The sequence below is a fragment of the Bombina bombina genome, chromosome 3 (genome assembly GCF_027579735.1).
Source record: "Bombina bombina isolate aBomBom1 chromosome 3, aBomBom1.pri, whole genome shotgun sequence".
NCBI classification, from domain to species: domain Eukaryota; kingdom Metazoa; phylum Chordata; class Amphibia; order Anura; family Bombinatoridae; genus Bombina; species Bombina bombina.
This window is the reverse complement of record NC_069501.1, coordinates 908,809,838-908,830,892: the sequence shown is the minus strand read 5'-3', so window position 1 is coordinate 908,830,892 and position 21,055 is coordinate 908,809,838.

The window sequence follows — 21,055 nt, the reverse complement described above, 5'->3', positions numbered from 1 at the left end:
TATGTACTATGTGACTTCTCATTTGCTTCTGCATGCGCTACCAACTGGCTATTTATCAACTCCAGTTATGCTTAGCCTAGCTCTCACATTAGAACAATTTATATATACAGCCTACCTGGGACTAATATATCTTCAGTAGTATATATACTTCAGGGTCCCCCCAACACTGTCACATTGGCTCTATTACAAATAAATGATACGTTTCCATAGTTTACTATGTCATAGGTGTATAGTATTGAGCTAGGTGAACTGTAATTAAATTACACCTCTAGAAAAGTAGCTATTCGGAGAATAGCCTTTTAATTTCCTTCCTTATTTGAGCTTTCCTTCATAACCCTTGTATCCCACACAGCATACTCCACACCTGAGTTACCCTTTAATAGCCCTGGAGTCTGTTTATTGTAACCTGTATAGGTGTATATTACATAATGTGCAGGGACACCCTCGATATTGCTCCACATGCAACAGAACCTCCCCCCCTTCCCCTCACATCTTTGTAGCTGTGCTTACCTGCTGAACCCCCCCCCCTCTTGCTCCTCAGCATATAGACCCAAGTTTTTATTTAGCTAGTTGTACATCCTGATACTTTGAACAATGTTTTTATCAGGACAATAGTTTTGTAAGTGTCTTGTTAGTAGCTACCAATATTGTATTTATCCTAATTTAGCTGGTTCAGAAGCAGCCAACACCATAGCTACCTTCACTTACAAATATATATATTTAAAACAAGGTTTTTAAATTTCTATTTAACAGCATGACTAATATTAACTCTATTCTGTTTCTCATTATTTGATTGTATCACTGTTTTGCTTATTACTCTTGACTACTCATGTCTGTTAAATGTCTACTTATATATTGATGTCAAACCTCAATAAGGACCATTTAAACAAAAACTTGCATTTCTATTTTGTATTTTATTTTGTGAACAACATTGTATTTAGGTTTGTGATTTTACAAATTCTGATTATAGAGCAGACATCACAGGGGAAGAACCCACAGAATTTTCTAAGAAAATAAGGGGAAACTGGAAATCCCAGAGAGATGAGAGATGCCTTCCATAGAAATAATTAAAGCTCTCTGGGAAACAACATTTCACATGGGAGAGAGAAGGTAACTGGAGAAACACTGGAGCTGATATAAAGGATCGGTTTGCTCCAATTCCAAATTGATCTGAAATTTTTTCACTACAAATTAACTTGCTTTTGTCTATATTTTAGTATATGCTACTTTTCTGTTAGTTCAAATAAGTCTATTGTGAATTTTGAGCAAACGTCACCTGCATACAGCTGGCAAGACAAATCAGTTCAAGGTTCAATGTAACTTGTATATATAAACAGAAATATACAAAGTATTATCCTAATTTGTTAAAGTAACACAGAAGTGTAACAACACTTTTATATCATGCAGTGCTATATTGCTCTGGGCTTGTCTCTGCTTCACATCAGGGATGCACAATTCCTATCGGCCGACGCCCAGAACATGCAGTTTTTTGGGCTGGGCATGTGGTTTTATTTAACATTCAGCCCTGCTGTGGGCAAGCAGACCACAGCAGGTCTAAAGCCTTTTTTTAAAATTTTTTATTTTAACAGCTGCCAGCAGAAGATGCGGCGGTACATACTTTTCAATGTGTAATTTAATGCACTGCTTGCAGGTGCGCTAATAAGGTGCCAGGGGTCTGTTAAGTACGCACCTCACACAGGCTATACAGAGCGCAGCGCGGGGTTATTAATGGCGATTGTTTAAACTTTTTCCGCCCATTTTAGTTTTTTTATGTGCACTCTCCAGCATTCTCCTTCATTACTCCAACGGTGGCCATTTTGCACTACAGACACGCTAATCTCTTTCTATCTCATAGGGCTAAAATAAAAAGTAATGTGCATGTAATTTTAAACAACTTTCCAATTTACTTTTATCACTAATTTTGTTTTGTTCTCTTGGTATTCTTAGTTGAAAGCTAAACCTAGGAGGTTCATATGCTAATTTCTTAGACCTTGAAGGCAGCCTCTAATCTAAATGCATTTTGATAGTTTTTCACCACTAGAGGGCATTAGTTCATGTGTTTCATATAGATAACATTGAGCTCATGCACGTGAATTTACCATGCAGACAGTTCTGATTTGGCTAAAATGCAAGTCTGTCAAAAGAACTGAAATAAGGGGGCAGTCTGCTGAGACTTAGATACAAGTTAATTACAGAGGTAAAATGTGTATAATTATAACTGTGTTGGTTATGCAAAACTGGGGAATTGGTAATTAAGGGATTATCCATCTTTTAAAACAACAACAATTCTGGTGTTGACTTTCCCTTTAAGTTTGAGTAAACAAAATGGTGATTTTCAATTTGTATGACTGCTGTACAAGAGTATAAACCACATAGTGCAAAAAAAGTATAAACAATCTTTGCTTCACAATATAGATACAAAACACATGTTGAATTTGTTAAAGAAATAATAATTTTCAATGATGGACTCCCTTGCAAAGCTTTGCAAATAATCCAAAGTAAGAGACCTTTCTGGATTTTAGATTTGCATAAATAATAAATTGAAAAAAAGAAAACATGCACCTGTTTTGACTCTTCACACAATAATGAGTCTAACCACGCTACATAACAACTTTATTTTTTTAACGTGTTTACGCAATAAAATAATAATAAAGCTAAAAGCAACATAATATTACGTGTATACATATTTTACATCGTTACAGCCACTCTAAGATACGGCACTCATAATTGTTGAGCTGTGCGATATATCTTAGGCCACCACCAGTACTGCAAGCTTTTTGTCTTTTTTTGGACAGCTTCTCCTTCACAATCCTCTTGATATCAGAAAACCGTTTCTTACAGGGATGGAAGTCTTTGGGAATAAATCATTAAGCAGGCACCTCCTGGCTTATTTTGTCCCACAGCTCTCTATTTTAGTGCCAACCAGAATATTGGTTTGCCATGTTGCAACTATGTAGCCATAATTTTGTAATACTTGCTCTTCTAGAGCTACATTTAGTTGATAGCAGAATTGAACATTACAGCCACTTTTAGTGCATCTAGATACTGCTATAATTTCCCAAAAGAGAAGCGCGTTATTACACTAGTAAAATATAAAACGAAATGCATGCTGCTACAAATTTCCAACAAGAATGTATCATTCAAGTTCACATGGACAAAAAAATGACACCTTCAATAACATAGACAGTTTAAAATATCTATTTATCCGGGTCTAGTCTGGCTTCTAATTAGTCAATTTTTGCCACCTATAACATCTGAATTGACACAAAATACTGAGCTCTAATTTTGATCAATTGTAGCAATGGACACTCACTTTTACTTTTTGAAACATTGATAAATGGACCCCATAGTAAACACGTGAACTGTTTCATATGCTTAGTAGCGAGGAGCTGGTACCTCAGAAAGTGTGCATATAAAAAGATTGTGCACAATTAGATAATATAATTAAATTTGATTTGTTTTTATTGTGTGCTGTATATGAATCATGGGAAAAATTACTTTAATGTCCATTTAAAGGGACACTAAGGTCATAATTAAACTTTCATGATTTAGATAGAGCATCTAATTAAAAAAAATTCCCTGTAATGGATTGACATACTCATCATCAGTAATTAAAAGTAGTCTTATAAAGCACTAGGGATTTTCTTTCACTGTAAGCAGTAAATTAAAGGGACATGAAACCCACATTTTTTCTTTCATGATTTAGAAAGAACATGCAATTTTTAACAGCTTTCTAATTTACTTCTATTTTCAAATTTGCTTCATTCTCTTGATATACTTTGCTGAAAAGCATATATAGAGAAGCACAGTAGCTGCTGATCGGTGGCTGCACATAGATGACTTGTGTGATTGGCTCACCCATGTGCATTGCTCTTTCTTCAACAAAGGATATCTAAAGAATGAAGCAAATTATATAATAGAAGTAAATTGGAATGGTGTTACAATTGTATTCTCCACCTGAATCACAAAATAAATTTTGGGTTTAGTGTACCTTTAAGTGTTCTATTAGATGGTAATCATTATTCTAGAGTATTTATCACAACACACGTTGTTATATTTTGTGTGAACAAAGGAATTACTTTTAACTTACAAAAAGTTCTAACCAAAATGTGTTACCTTAAAGGGCCACTAAACCCAAAATCTTTTTTTCATGATTCAGATAGAACATACAAATTTAAACAACATTACAATTTACTTCTATTATTTATTTTGCTTCATTTCTTAGATATCCTTATTTGAAGAAAAAGCAATGCACATGGGTGAGCCAATCACATGATGCTTCTATGTGCAGCAACCAATCAGCAGCTACTGAGCATATCTAGATATGCTTTTCAGCAAAGAATATCAAGAGAATAAAACAAATTAGATAATAGAAGTAAATTAGAAAGATGTTTAAAAATGCATTATCTCTCTAAATCATGAAAGAAAAAATGTGGGTATCATGGCCCTTTAAGTCTCTGAAGGTTACAGGGAAAAAATATTTTTAACAAAATGCTCCTTCCATAGTAAAGAATAGGGCTTGCTGCCACTGACACAATGCCAGCGAACCACAAATCAAAGGAATTGAGTACAGCAGCAGTTCAAAATACGTTCACCAGAGGGCAAGCAAAGCCAAAATTGGGGTCTCTGCTCACCCCTTCTGTAATCCACATAAAGAAATGAAAACACAGCACCTCTGTATATATAGCAAAACAAATGCTCTTTATTAAGGTGACATCCCCCAAAAAACAGCAATGTTTTGGGTCACAGTGAACCCTTAATCATGCTAGTACAATACTAAATGTATGCTCCTTAACCCCTTAACGACCAAGGACGTGTGCCACACGTCCTCAAAAAAATACAGTTAATGACCGAGGACGTGTGGCGTACGTCCTTGGTCTGGAAAGCAGCTGGAAGCGATCCTGCTCACTTCCAGCTGCTTTCCGGTTATTGCAGTGATGCCTCGATATCGAGGCATCCTGCAATAAACCCCCTTGGCCATCCGACATCGGTGGCCGGTATCGGTGGGTGGGAGCAAGTCTGGGAGGTGGGTGGGCGGCCATCGATGTGCCGAATGAAGTGGAGGGGGGCGGGATCGGGGACGGCATAGGCGGGAGCATGCACGGGAGCGCGCGCGTGCACGGGGGCGGCGGGCGGGTGCGTGCACGGGGCGGGAGCGGGAGGGAACCGCTACACTGCAGAAAAATAAATGGTAATAAAAGAAAAAAACAACAACATTTAAATAAATAAATAAATAATCTAAGGGATCTGGAATGGGTGGGGGGTTGATCTGGGGGGGGAAGCTACACTACAGAAAAGGGCAATTAAATAAAAAAAAAAAACACTTTTTTTACTAAACTGGGTATTGGCAGACAGCTGCCAGTACCCAAGATGGCGCCCATTAAGGCAGAGGGGGAGGGTTAGAGATCTTTTTGGTGGGGGATCAGTGAGGTTGGGGGCTAAGGGGGGATCCTACACAGTAGCATATGTAAATATGCTAAGAAAAAAAATAGCTTTTATTTTAGTACTGGCAGAGTGTCTGCCAGTACTTAAGATGGCGGGGACAATTGTGGGGTGGGGGAGGGAAGAGAGCTGTTTAGGAGGGATCAGGAGATCTGATGTTTCAGGTGGGAGGCTGAGCTCTACACTAAAGCTAAAATTAACCCTACAAGCTACATAATTAACCCCATCACTGCTAGCCATAATACACGTGTGATGCGCAGCGGCATTTGGCGGCCTTCTAATTACCAAAAAGCAATGCCAAAGCCATATATGTCTGCTATTTCTGAACAAAGGGGATCCCAGAGAAGCATTTACAACCATTTGTGCCATAATTGCACAAGCTGTTTGTAAATGATTTCAGTGAAAAACCTAAAATTGTGAAAAATGTAACTTTTTTTAATTTGATCGCATTTGGCGGTGAAATGGTGGCATAAAATATACCAAAATTGGCCTAGATCAATACTTGGAGTTGTGTGCTACACTACACTAAAGATAAAATTACCTCTTTAAGTTCCCTACATGCTCCCTAATTAACCCCTTCACTACTGGGCAGAATACACGTGTAGTGCGCAGTGGCATTTAGCAGCCTTCTAATTGCTAAAAAGCAATGCCAAAGCCATATATGTCTGCTATTTCTGAACAAAGGGGATCCCAGAGAAGAATTTACAACCATTTAAGCCATAATTGCACAAGCTGTTTGTAAATAATTTCAGTGAGAAACCAAAAGTTTGTGAAAAAATTAGTGAAAAAGTGAACGATTTTTTGTATTTAATCGTATTTGGCGGCGAAATGATGGCATGAAATATACCAAAATGGGCCTAGATCAATACTTTGGGATGTCTACTAAAAAAAAATATATACATGTCAATGGATATTCAGAGATTCCTGAAAGATATTAGTGTTCTAATGTAACTAGCGCTAATTTTGAAAAATAATGGTTTGGAAATAGCAAAGTGCTACTTGTATTTATGGCCCTATAACTTACAAAAAAAGCAAAGAAGATGTAAACATTGGGTATTTCTAAACTCAGGACAAAATTTAGAAACTATTTGGCATGGGTGTTTTTTGGTGGTTGTACATGTGTAACAGATTTTGGGGTTCAAAGTTAGAAAAAGTGTGTTTTTTCCATTTTTTCCTCATAATTTACTATAAAAAAAATTATAAAATATAAGATATGATGAAAATAATGGTATCTTTAGAAAGTCCATTTAATGGCGAGAAAAACGGTATATCATATGTGTGGGTACAGTAAATGAGTAAGAGGAGAATTACAGCTAAACACAAACACAGCAGAAATGTAAAAATAGCCTTGGTCCCAAACGGACAGAAAATGGAAAAGTGCTGTGGTCATTAAGGGGTTAAAGGGACACTGTACCCAACATTTTTCTTTTGTGATTCAGATTGAGTATGAAATTTTAAGCAACTTTCTAATTTACTCCTATTATCAAATTTTCTTCATTCTCTTGGTATCTTTATTTGAAATGCAAGAATGTAAGTTTAGATGCCAGCCCATTTTTGGTGAACATCTTAGGTTGTCCTTGCTGATTGGTGGATACATTCATCCACCAATAAAAAAGTGCTGTCCAGAGTACTAAAACAAAAAAAAAGCTTAGATGCCTTCTTTTTCAAATAATGATAGCAAGAGAACGAAGAAAATTTGATAATAGGAGTAAATGAGAAAGTTGCATGCTCTTTCTGAATTACAAAAGAAAAATTTTGGGTTCAGTGCCCCTTTAAAGGACCACTCAATGCAGCAGGATTGCATCATTAACAAGTACATATTAAAAAGACAATAATTTAACCCCTTAATTTTTCAATTTTCTTACCCTTAATGACAATGGCTATTTTTACATTTCTGCGGTGTTTGTGTTTAGCTGTAATTTTCCTCTTACTCATTTACTGTACCCACACATATTATATACCGTTTTTCTCGCCATTAAATGGACTTTCTAAAGATACCATTATTTTCATCATGTCTTATAATTTACTACAAAATAAATAATAAAATATGAGGAAAAAATGGAAAAAAACACACTTTTTCTAACTTTGACACCCAAAATCTGTTACACATCTACAATCACCAAAAAACACCCATGCTAAATAGTTTCTAAATTTTGTCCTGAGTTTAGAAATACCCAATGTTTACATGTTTTTTGCTTTTTTTTTGCAAGTTATAGGGCCATAAATACAAGTAGCACTTCGCTATTTCCAAACCACTTTTTTTCAAAATTAGCGCTAGTTACATTGGAACCCTGATATCTGTCAGGAATACCTGAATATCCCTTGACATGTATATATTTTTTGTTAGAAGACAACCCAAAGTATTGATCTAGGCACATTTTGGTATATTTTATGCCACCATTTCACCGCCAAATGCGAGCAAATAAAAAAAAAACTTTACATTTTTCACAATTTTAGGTTTCTCACTGAAATTATTTACAAACAGCTTGTGCTATTATGGCACAAATTGTTGTAAAAGCTTCTTTGGGATCCCCTTTGTTCAGAAATAGCAAACTTATATGGCTTTGGCATTGATTTTCGGTAATTAGAAGGCCGCTAAATGCTGCTGCGCACCACACGTAAATTATGCCCAGCAGTGAAGGGGTTAATTAGGTAGGTTGTAGGGAGCTTGCAGGGTTAATTTTAGCTTTAGGGTAGAGATCAGCCTCCCACCTGACACATCCCACCCCCTGATCCCTCCCAAACAGCTCTCTTCCCTCCCCCACCCCACAAATGTCCCCGCCATCTTAAGTACTGGCAGAAAGTCTGCCAGTACTAAATAAAAGGAGTTTTTTTTTATTTTTATAAAAAAAAAAAAATATTTTAGCTGTGATGGACTCCTGCCTTAGCCCCAACCTCCATGATCCCCCCCCAGCTCTCTAACCCTCTCCCCTATCTAATTGCGGCCATCTTGGGTACTGGCAGCTGTCTGCCAGTACCCAATTTGCCCCAAAAACAAAAGTGTTTTTTGTTCTTTTGTTTTTCTGTAGTGTAGCAGCCCCCCACAATACCCCTATCCCCCTCCCCTTCCCAGATCCTTTTATATTATTTGATTAAAACATCTCCCCCCCCCCTCTTCCCTCCTCATTGGTGTCAGTGTCAGTGCCAGGTAATGCGCGCGCGCGCGCGCACGCGCGCCCCCCCGCACGCTCCCGGCACCCGGCGTGCACATTGCACTTCTAGGAACCGGATGCCGGGTAGCGATGGGCCGCCCACCCGCCTCCCTGTTACGCTCCCACCCACCAACGAACCGGCACCATCGCTACCGGTGCAGAGAGGGCCACAGAGTGGCTCTCTCTGCATCGGAGTCTTCTAAAAAGGTATTGCAGGATGCCTCCATATGGAGGCATCACTGCAATACCCTGAGAGCTGCTGGAAGCGATTGCGATCGCTTCCAGCACTCTCTTAGACAACTGACGTACCAGGTACGTCCATTGTCATTAACTACTTGTTAATGCATGACGTACTTTGTACGTCAGTTGTCATTAAGGGGTTAACACCTACTCTGAATTTGAAATAAGCAGTAGATATTTTTTCTGAAAATTTGATTTCTCCCATTTTCTGGCCCCTTGTATCATATGACAGACATCAGCCAATCACAGACTAGTATACGTATACCCTGTGAGCTTGTGCACATGTTCATTCTGTTCCCCAGAAAGTGTGTGTTTATAAAAAGACTGTGCAAAATGTGATAATGGAAGTCAATTGGAAAGTGTGAAAACAGTATGCTCTTTCTGAATCATAAAACTTTATTTTGACTTGAGTGTCCCTTTAAATAGCACCTGTCCAGGTACCCATAGTAACCAAATGCACCATTCACCTTATACTGACATCTAGTGGTAGCCAAATATATTACATCTTGCGATCAGACAGGTGTAGTGAGTATACATAATACATGGGTAACTGACATTAGGTCAGATATATTTTTGTAATATCATGTCAGGTCAGTAAAATACCAGCTGGTTGTTAACCCTGTATCTGCCTCAGCAACATGCCTGCGTCATCCACCCTACTCCCCTGTATTGTCCTCACATGGATGTTCATAAATAAATACATAAAAATGTTAACCCTTATTACTGATGACATATGACAAGAAAAGCAATCTGAGCATAAGGCCTTGGCTTCCATTGGCTAAGACTCAAATCAGTTTAAATCTGGGCATGTTAGTATTAATTAAATGTAAGAATCTGAAATTTCTTTTGACAGTACATCACCACATAAGAAAAAAAAAAGAAAAAGGTCCTAATTTCAAAAGAAAGACAGTCGTGATTTAATCAGAGATGTTAATAAAGGGTTTTGAGTGGGAGTGCAATCCCATAGATTAGATAATGTTACTTTTTGCTGAGAGCACATTACAAAGAGAAAGAGCTCATTAATTATGAATTTTTTTAAAGTAAATATAGTGCTCCATTAAAATAGAGTTCTCAAACACATGAAGAGATACTTTAACAGATCAACCATTTTTCCATTTTAGGAAATATAAGATCTGGAAAAATGATCTTGTGTATTACATTTTTTATAGTGTGCTATTTGTAACTAAAAGTATGTTTCATTTTAATCCAATTTATTAAACATATTTGACATACACAATATTTAGAATCATTTAATCAAATAATTTAATTTATTTTAGACAAAATATCTAAATCATACCTTATTTTGACAAATAATTTGTATACCTATAAAATATGGAGAATGTCTAATTGTATCTTTTAAAGGGAAATTCTACTATTGTTTAAAAAGATAATTCCTTTTTTACACATTCCCCAGCTTTGTAACACAAACACTGTTATATTAATACACTTTTTACATCTGTGGTTACATTGTATCTAAGCCTCTGCAGGTTGCCCCTTCTTTCAGTTTTTTTTAACAGACTTTCATTTTAGCCAATCAGTGCTGACTGGGGTTGCCACTTTGGCCATGCTTTCCTGGACACTTATGAGTTACACATGCTACAGGGTGTGCAGGGAGGAACATGAATAGTGCTATCCAGGGTCACTATTCATGTGCTGTTTAGGTGTGCAATGCATGTTCCCCTCTGCTTACCCTGCAGCATGTGTAACTCATAAGTGTCCAGGAAAACATGGCCGAGGTGGCAACCCTAGTGCTGACTCATAAATAACTCCACGGGAGTGATCATCACAATGTTATCTAAGTGCACGCATGAACTAGTGCTATCTATCCGAATAACTGTAAAAATGCACTGAGATAATAGACGGCCTTCAAGGGATTTGAAATTAGCCTATAAATCTAACTAGATTTAGCTTTCAACAAAGAATACCAAGAGAACAGAGCAAATATGTTGATAAAAGTAAATTGGAAAGTTGTTTAAAATTGCATGCCTGATCTGAATCATGTAACTTTAATTTTGACTAGACTGTCCCTTCAAACAAAAAAAAATGTTTTTGCTCTGTCACTCAGGACTGCTGGGAAGACATAATTTATTAAACACCTGTAGCCAGCACACTTTAAAATATATCTGGTTGCAGGATGGGACCTGTCACTATCTGTAATGAATAGTTCACAAAAGTGTACCTCAATGCGTATGAATGAAAAATGTGAATTGACTTTTTGTATGAATTTCTACACACATATGTAACAAAGAAGGAGTGACATATTTAAAGCATTGCTTAATTAAGACAAACAACCTTAGTAATTTTCATTATATATTACATAAGATCAGTAGGGTTCAGGGACCTTTGTGATACCGGGAAAAATAGGCTAAAATTGTAAATCAGACTCCAGACAATACACTATAGATTACAAATATCAAAGTCAGCTTGAAAATGACCAAGATGATTAGGTTCAACTTGTGAATTTCTGATTGCATTGACAATATCATTGCATTATTCTTAATACTGGTTAAATGTATTCACATAAAATGCTATTAAAGGACCATACACACCCTGTAATTACAAACCTCTTCTGGAATATTGCAATAAGAGAACATTAAAGGGATACTAAACCCGATTTTTTTCTTTAATGATTCAGATAGAATATGCATTTTTAAGCAACTTTCTAAATACTCCTGTTATCAATTTTTCTTCATTCTCTTGCTATCTTTATTTAAAAAGCAGGAATGTAAAGCTCAGGAGCCAGCCCATTTTTTTGTTCAGAACCTGGGTTATGCTTGCTTATTGGTTTGTTTAATGTAGCCGCCAAAAAGCAAGCGCTATCTAGGGTTCTGAACCTACAATGGGATGGCTTCTAAGCTTTTTATTCCTGCTTTTTAAATAAAGATAGCAAGAGAACGAAGAACAATTAATAATAGGTGTAAATTAGAAAGTTGCTTAAAATCGTATGCTCTATCTGAATCATGAAATTAAAAATTTGGGTTTAATATCCCTTTAACACATTGTTTGTTGCAATTGCTTTTCAATAACAAAACTTTGTGGATTTGCTACTGGGGTAGTCACAGCCATTTGTTTAGCAAAACTTTAATTGTTTTACAGCAGTGAAGGTAAACTTCCTAGCACATGTGGGCCGCAGGTTAATATTTAAGAATGTCTAAGGACATTATATATATATACTGTATGCACATGTACAGCCATTAAACAAAGTAATAAAAAGTGATATAATTATATATTTTGGTAAAGCTGCAGGGTGTTATCTGTTTGTTGTTCTTCCCTTCAGAGGGCTCTTCTGAGTTGTGGCAACCAAAAGCACACATTTTTAGTTACATTTCTTCCTAGGACCAAAAAAATATGGCACACGTCAGTTCTGATTTTCATGAAAGGCCACAAAAATTAGTGTCAAGGGCCACAAGTAGCCCTTAGGCCGCCAGTTGGCCCTCCATGTTTTACAGTGTGTAATCATATCAACTCTGCTGAGGCCAATTAAGGATATATATATCAAAGCAGCGTTAAGCTTCTGAAGCCTGCAGTGTGTTCAGAAATGAAATAATAACGCCACAATTTAATTAATAACATTTTATTACAAAATTGATTTTACTAGGCATAAATAAACATTGTATATTAGAATTGTAAGGTATTTGATGTCCCTTTAAATTATATATATATATATATATATATATATATATATATATATATATATATATATATATATATATATTGTAGCCTGCATATTAAGTACATAGTAACATTTTCAGGATTTTAAAGCAAAAACAGACAAAATAAATAATTTGTTTATATTGCAAGGTTGTTTTATTTCCCCCAATAATAACATGTAATGGGGAGGGTTATATTATGATTTTATTGTCCCTTTTTTTAAGCGATTTTTTTTTCCTATCATAATCAGAGAAGTAGAATACACAAACTGTAGGAAACAACAGGAAATGCTTTGTTCAACTTTAACACTTTTTATATACAGAATCTTTCTTTGATTTAATTAAAGCTGAATTATTTAACACACTGAAATCTGTATCTAAAAATATACATTTTTAGCGACATATTTACTTATGCGTAAACATGATATTCACGTAACAGATAATCTGCACATTTTAGAAATATTAGTGTATTGACAAAAAACTTTATACAGAGGCCAAGTCCTGACAATGTGCTCCTATTTTGTTAATGGGACAGTCTAGTCAAAATAAAGCTTTCATAATTCAGATAGGGCATGTAATTTTAAACAACTTTCCAATTTACTTTCATCATCACATTTGTTTTGTTCTTTTGGTATTCTTTGTTGAAAGCTAAACCTAGGTAGGCTCATATGTTAATTTCTAAGCCCTTGAAGGCCGCCTCTTATTTCAGTGCATTATGACATTTTTTCACAGATAAACAGCGCTAGTTCATGTGTCCCATGTAGATAACATTGTACTCACTCCCATGGAGCTTTTTATAAGTCAGCACAGATTGGCTAAAACGCAAGTCTGTCAAAAAAACTGAAATAAGGGGGCAGTCTGCAGAGCCTTAGATACAATGTAATCACAGAGGTAAAAAGTATATTAATATCACAATGTTAGTTATGCAAAACTGGGCAATGGGTAATAAAGGGATGATCTATATTTTTAAACAAAAAAAAATCTATGCCTAGAACACTGTGCCTTTAAGTGCAAACATTTTCTTCTTGGTTGGTTCAGAAATAATTTGTGGAAAAGCTGGTATATTTATAGAATAATATTTCATTAGAGGTTGTAAAGACAAACAGTGTGTTCCTTCAACAATGCCTGTAATAAGCAAAAGGTTATCTTAAGAACTAGTTAACCTCTTTCAGAGGAAAAAACATGCCTAAAGTACCAGATAAATTAACTCCATTGAAATAGAAACAGATCCTTTGTTTTTGTATTTACCTATAAAAACAATATATATATATTTAAAGAAGACATCCCAAGGTATTTATCTAGGACCATTTTGGTATATTTAATGACACTGATTGTCTCTCAAACTTTGGGTTTCTCACTGAAATTATTTATACACAACTACTGCAGTCATAAGACAAATGGTTGTAAAAGCTTTTTTTGGTTCTCCTTTGTTCAGAAACAGCAGACATTAATGACTTTACCAATGTTTTTCTGGCAAATAGAAGGCTACAAGTTGCAGGTGTACAACATATTTATGACATTTCTGGCAGTGAAGGGGTTAATCAGCTAGCTTGTAAGGTTAATACTTGCTGTAGTGTAGGAATTACCCTCCCACCCTCTGGTCCCTCCAAAACAGTTCTCTTTTCTCCCGCCCCCCACTGGTCCCATGCAGTCTGCCAGTATGCATTTTAGGTATTTTATTTATTCATTTATTTAAAATTTGTGTTAGTTTTAAATTTCAGTAATATTGAGGATCCCCCTATTTCTCCCACCCACCTGTTCCCCTAAACAGCTCTTTAGCCCTCCCTCTCCCACTGCTCCCCACCATGTTTGTTATTGGCAACTAGTCTGCCAGTAAAAAATTATTCCTTTTTTAATTTTTTTTGTTTTATAATTAATATATCCATTTTTTATGTAGTGTAGAGAATCCTCCCCCTCCGAGATCACTTTTTTCTGTAGTGTAGGGTCCCCCTCAACCCAATATTTATTCATAGTGAAGGGACCCATCCCTCCCTCTCCATTCTGTAGTGAAACTACTCCTGGATCCTGCTTAACCCCTTGAGTGCTAACGATGGCTCTGAGCCATCACAAAATTTCCCACTCTGGTGCTAGCACTCTCCAACCTTGAGGGAGATCTAGGGGCTCCCACCCGCTCCTACCCCGACGATCGGGCCTGCATAGTGACAGGCATCGCCAGGGCTTCACATTTTGCGTGGTGACGTCACGCGCAATGACGTGATGACGTCACCGTGCAACTTTATTAAAAATTTACAATACAAAATATAGGGAATGGGGTCATGCTGCTTAGATGCCTGTATCTCAGGCATCTAAGCAGCTACAGACCCCAAAGACACAATCACCTAACCTTTTCAACGGAGTAAGTCTTGGGGATCTGGGGAGGAAAAAAATAAAAAATTTGTTTTTTTTAAAAAAAACTTAAATCACCTTAGCACCCAGGAGGGAAAGTGCTTAGCACTCAAAATGTAATTTCCAATAAATTGCTTCATTATGTGTAGTGGAAAAAAAAAATTGCACTTTACTTTTATTTTTATTTTGCATTCTTTTCCTGTAATGGAAGTGAGAAATTGTGGGGGTTTTTTTTAACTCCTCCAGAGACACTGGAATGTTCTACATGCTGCTCAGTGATTGGTCGATGTGTGAAAAGGCTAATTTATTTCAGCCACTAATTGGCCATAGTAATGGACATGAAAATACAACACTCATACTTCTTTTCAAACTAATGCATTTTTTTGTTAAAAAATGATAGTTTTCAATGCTTTAATGCAATTATCATGTATGCAAATCTTTATTGAATTCTGATTTAATATTTTTTATGTATATATATATATATATATATATATATATATATATATTATATATTATATATATATATATATATATATATATATACACACACATACACTGTATATGTAGCCAAAATTGTATGAACACCCCTACTAGTTATTTAGTTCAGGTATTTCATCCACAAGCATTGCTAACACATGCATAAAATCTAGCATATAGCCATGACATCTCCATAGACAAACAATTGCAATACAATTGTTTATACTGAAGAGCTCAATGGTTTTAAACATTGCACTGTCATTGCCATCAGTCAATTCATGAAATTTCTGACCTACTAAATCTGCCATGGTCAAGTGCTATTATTGTGATGTGGAAGCATCTGTGGCCACTGAGTGCTTAAGCATGAATTGCATAAACATAACCTATTATCTGCTACATTACTTAAAAGACCAGTAAATACAGTAGATTTTCATAATCAACAAATGCAAGATAACAAGACAATGCAAAAGCATCAAGGGGCTGATTTATCAAGCTCCATATGGAGCTTGATGCCCCTGTTTCCGCGCTAGCCTTCTAAAGACCTCTGCTCCATAACTTGTCGCCTGCTCTACAGACAGAAATTAACCCGATCAAATGCGATTGGGTTGATTGACACCCCCTGCTAGCGGCCGATTGGCAGTGAATCTGCATGGGGCGGCATTGCACCAGCAGTTCACAAGAACTGCTGGTGCAATAATAAATGCCAACAGCGTATCGATGTGCAGCGGACATGACATGCTACATCGTATCATGTCAGCTTGCACTATGATACATCTACCCCTTAGTCTGAACTTCAAATGTGTAGTAGATTTTTTTCGTACAAATTTCAGTTATGTCTATTTCCACTCCTCCTGTATCATGGTTCAGCCATCAGCCAATCACAAATGCATATATGTATATTCTATTAATTTTTGCACATGTTCAGTAGGAGCTGGTAAGTCAAAAAGTGTAAATATAAAAATACTGTGCACATTTTGTTAATAAACGTAATTTGGAAAGCTGTTTAGAATTTCATGTTCTATCTGACTCATGAAAGTTTAATTTTGACTTGAGTGTCGCTTTAATACAGAATTCCAATCTACCTCTAGAAGCAACATTAGCAAAAGAAAGTTGGGAGCTTCATGAAAGGAGTTTCCATGGCAGAGCAACTGTACACAAACCTCACATCAACTTGAGCAATGCTTAAGCGTTAGCTGGAGTGGTGTAACTCAAGCAGCCAATAGTCTCAATAGCAGTGGAAATGTGACGGATCACGCTTCACTATCTGGCAGTCTGATGGAAGAATCGGGGTGTTTTTCAAGGTTTGGGCTAGGCCCCTTAGTTCTTGTGAAGGGTCATCTTAATGATACAGGATACAAGACATTTTAGACAACTGGGTGCTACCAACTTTGTGGCAACAGTTTGGGGATGGCTTTTTCCTGTTCCAGCCTGACTTGTTTGACAAGTTTGGTATCCAGGAACTCAAATGGCCTGCACAGGGCCTTGACCTCAACTTCATTGAACACCTTGGGAATGAATTTAAATGCCAGTTGAGAGCAAGACCTTCTCGTTCAACATCAGTGCCTGAGCTTACAAATGCTCTTTCAGCTGTATGGGCAGAAATTTCCACAGACACACACCTCTAAATCGTGTGGAAAGCCTTCCCAGAAGAGTTGTGCTTAGTATCTGATAGATTACAAGTGGCGCGCTATTGTTTGTTATTGTTTTATTAAGCTTGTATTACAAGTTGAAAGTAAATGCGAACATGTGAGCACAATCGCGAGACAAAAAAGTGTCACAAACCATATCAGAAATAAATTTAAAAAGTACAGTTACACTCATAACACCATCTAATAAAATTTACTAAAAAAAAAAAAAATTTACAAAAAAATGATAAGGGCTCAAAGATATGAGGGCCTCTAGTTATGAAGGTCTGTCAGACCTGATCCGACAGTGCGGATCAGGTCCGACAGACCTCGCTGAATACGGCGAGCAATACGCTTGCCGTATTCAGCATTGCACCAGCAGCTCACAAGAGCTGCTGGTGCAACGCCACCCCCTGCAGACTTGCGGCCAATAGGCCGCCAGCAGGGGGTGTCAATCAACCCGATTGTACTTGATCGGGTTGATTTCCGGCGATGTGTGTCCGCCTGCTCAGAGCAGGCGGACAGGTTATGGAGCAGCGGTCTTTGTGACCGCTGCTTCATAATTGCTGTTTCTGGCGAGCCTGCAGGCTCGCCAGAAACACGGGGCATCAAGCTCCATTCGGAGCTTGATACATATGCCCCGAGGTCTCAAGTGATAGAAAAAAGGCTGCATATATATATATATATATATATATATATATATGTGTGTGTATACATATGTTTGTATGTATTTATGTGTGAATGTATTTACAGACATATATATACACACATATAAACACATAAATACATACATATATGCTATTTATATAAGTGCATTAGAGCCCTTTGCTGTCAAGTAGAGGAAAATATGAAAAATCCTATTTAAACAATATTCATATTTAATAAAGTGTTATAGTGTGTATTTACTGTAAATATTTTTCATTCCAATGTTCTGCACATAGCAGAATATGTTCTATGTATTTTTAAAAAGATATTCCTATATTTATATCTTTATATATCTAAACCTATATATAATCATCTATACATTTATAATTATAAATATAAATTTGTGCAAAATTCCATCAGATATATATTTAAATATATTTTTAAGAATAAATAGAACATCTGCTATGTGTAGAACATTGGATTATGAAATATGCAATATTTTCTTATTATGTTGTGATTTTAAATAATCACTATCGTGTTTGTGTGACTTGTGGGTGTTTTTTGGCTCAGTGAGTTTGTGAACACAAGAGCGCAAACTTTTTTACTCTCAACTCGAAATACGAGCACGTTTCTCTGAATACCAAAAAAATACTTCTAGCAGTTTTTAACACTCGAACGCAAACGACCGCTCCACTCGTAATCTAGCCCTGTAGCTGCAAAGTGGTTTGGGACAACTTCATATTAAGGCACAGTATAGCTGCATGTAATAGACACTACTATAAAGAAGCATTTGCACAGATACTGATCTAAAAATTCAGTATAAAACCTTTTAAAAACTTACTTAGAAGTCCAGTTTAGCACTGTTGATGAGATTAGCCTGGGGCATTTTTACAAAAACACTCCCAGATGGGCTATATAAATGGATCATCTAAAAAACATTTATGCAAACAAAAATCTAGTGTACAATGTCCCTTTAATGCCCATAGTTTTGATAGGGATGTCGAACAAGCTCATATATGTGTGATGGTCATGTGTCCTCATTGCTATTATGCAAGTATCCTTTAGCTTAGTTTTTGTTTTACATTAACATTGTTAAAATAAAAGTATACATAAGGAATTCAAAGAACAAAACTTTTGCTAATGTAATTGTATTAGAACGTAAATCAGTTTAAGGGGACATAAAACCCCATTTTTTTTCTTTCAAGATTCAGAAAGAGCATGCAATTTTTTTTTTATTTTTTTTTTTATTTTATTTTTATTATTCAGCAGAGTAAATTTCAACATTTTGTTTGCACCATGCAAGGTCCATATCCAACATCAACATAAAATTAAACCAGAACTTAACTGTATTAACAATACCACTTAACTTAACCATAGCAAAATTAACAGTTACTAACACAATAATTATATTAACAAAGTCTGACCCAAGCTCTGGGATCGATACTTATTGTCTATGGACTGAATTAACTAGTTTACACTACTGATTTTACATATACTGCCCACAATTTCTGATCGCTTCACATCACCGGACCAGTTTTTGGGACAAGTCATATTTGTCACTTGATCCCTAATATCCCTCCATCTCTCCCCCCCCCCACCCTCCGCCAAGAGGAGGAAAAAAAAAAAGAAAGAGAAAAAGAATCAGAGAGAGAAAAAGGATCAGAGAGAGAAAAAGAAAGCCCCCCCACTAGAGGCTACCATACCCCCAATAGTACAAGTTCCGAGTTTCTAAATGGGGAGATCAAATAGTCTATTTCCACTGCCGAAAAAATCTTAATAAACAGAGACCATTTTGTGAAAAACTTTCTAATATCCCCTTCATCATTCATATTAGTATCCAACTGTTCTAATATACATTGTTTTTTTAGACAGTTTTTGATCTCCATAACTGTTGGGATAGCAGTCGATTTCCATTTTTTGAGAATCAGATATCTGGCTGCAACCACTGTCATATTAATTAATTTATATTGAGGGTGTAGTTTTTCCTTGTCTTTCCTCAGAAAGACACTATAACTCAGGGTTATTTCAAACGGAGGGATCTTCACTATATTTTTTAACCAATACTCTACTTTTTTCCAGAATTCACCCACTCTAGGGCAGCTCCATATCATATGAACCAGGTCCACCGCGGGTTTTGAACATTTTGGACAATTATTAAATTCATTATTCCCGCATCTCAGACCTTTCTCTGGGGTGAAATACGCCCTATATAGCAGTTTGACTTGTGATTCCCTCCAGGTTGAGGATAATGTAGTCTGAGCTATTCTTGTGATAGAGCCCTGTACCAACTGGACATCCACATTGCTCTCTGGTATTAAGTTGTTCCACTCAACCGAGAGTTTCTCAAGATTTGATATACCCTTAAGGGAAACAAGCATATAATAGCATGGAGAGATGGAGAACTGACCATTTTTCACCCTGTCTAGCCACCCCTCCAATCTCCCCCATGACCATTCTCCATTCACCTCCCTCCTGAGCTCTGTTACAAAGTGTCTAGCCTGCAGATAGGCAAAGAATTCTCTATTGTAAATATCGAATTTCTGCCTAAGTGATTCATAAGTTTTGACCGCTTGATTCTCTCTGTCCATAAACTGAATCGCCCTATCCAATCCCACGGTATGCCATCTTTGAAATGTTGCTGAATCTAAACCAGCCGGGAATTTCGGGTTGCCCCGAAATGGAACATACTTAGATACATTACAATCTAACGATAGGAGCTTGCCCATTTTCCAAGAGCATGCAATTTTAAAGAACTTTACAATTTACTTTTTTTTAATCTAATTTGCTTGGTTCTCTTGTTATCCTTTGTTGAAAGAGCAGCCATGTGCTACTGAGAGCTAGCTGAACACATCAGGTGAGCCAACAACAAGAGGCATATATGTGCAGCCACCAATCAACAGCTAGCTCCCAGTAGTGCATTGCTGCTCCTTAACTTATCTAGTTATTCTATTCAGAAAGGCTAACAAGAGAAAGAAGCAAATTAATAAAATAAGTAAATCGGAAAGTTGTTAAAAGTTGTGTGATATCTGAATCATAAAAGAAACATTTTGGCTTTTACATCCCTTTAAATATATAAACGGAAAATTTGCCTTTAAATATAAAAATGTTTTTCCTATTGTTTGGGTAAAAAGTTCTAGTTTTGTTTGTGAGTTTCTTACAAGATAACCACATATATCTTGTTCAAAATAGTACAGTGCCACTCAACACATATACATATACTTATCTTATTTACAAACACAATAAATTGGTTGTACATTTGAAATAAAGTTTTAACAAAACAGGAGCTCTAAAAATAATGTGAAAGTAGCTATGCTTTATATTTCTTCTCAGTAATATCTGTTTAATAAAAGACAGGTTTAGGTTGGCTAAATCAAAAGAAAGCTATGACCTGCCTTCAGTAAGAGAAAATGCTATTATCTTAGAGCTTAAAGGGGCATTAAAGTCATATTTATGCATAGTATCTATCAGCAATTACACA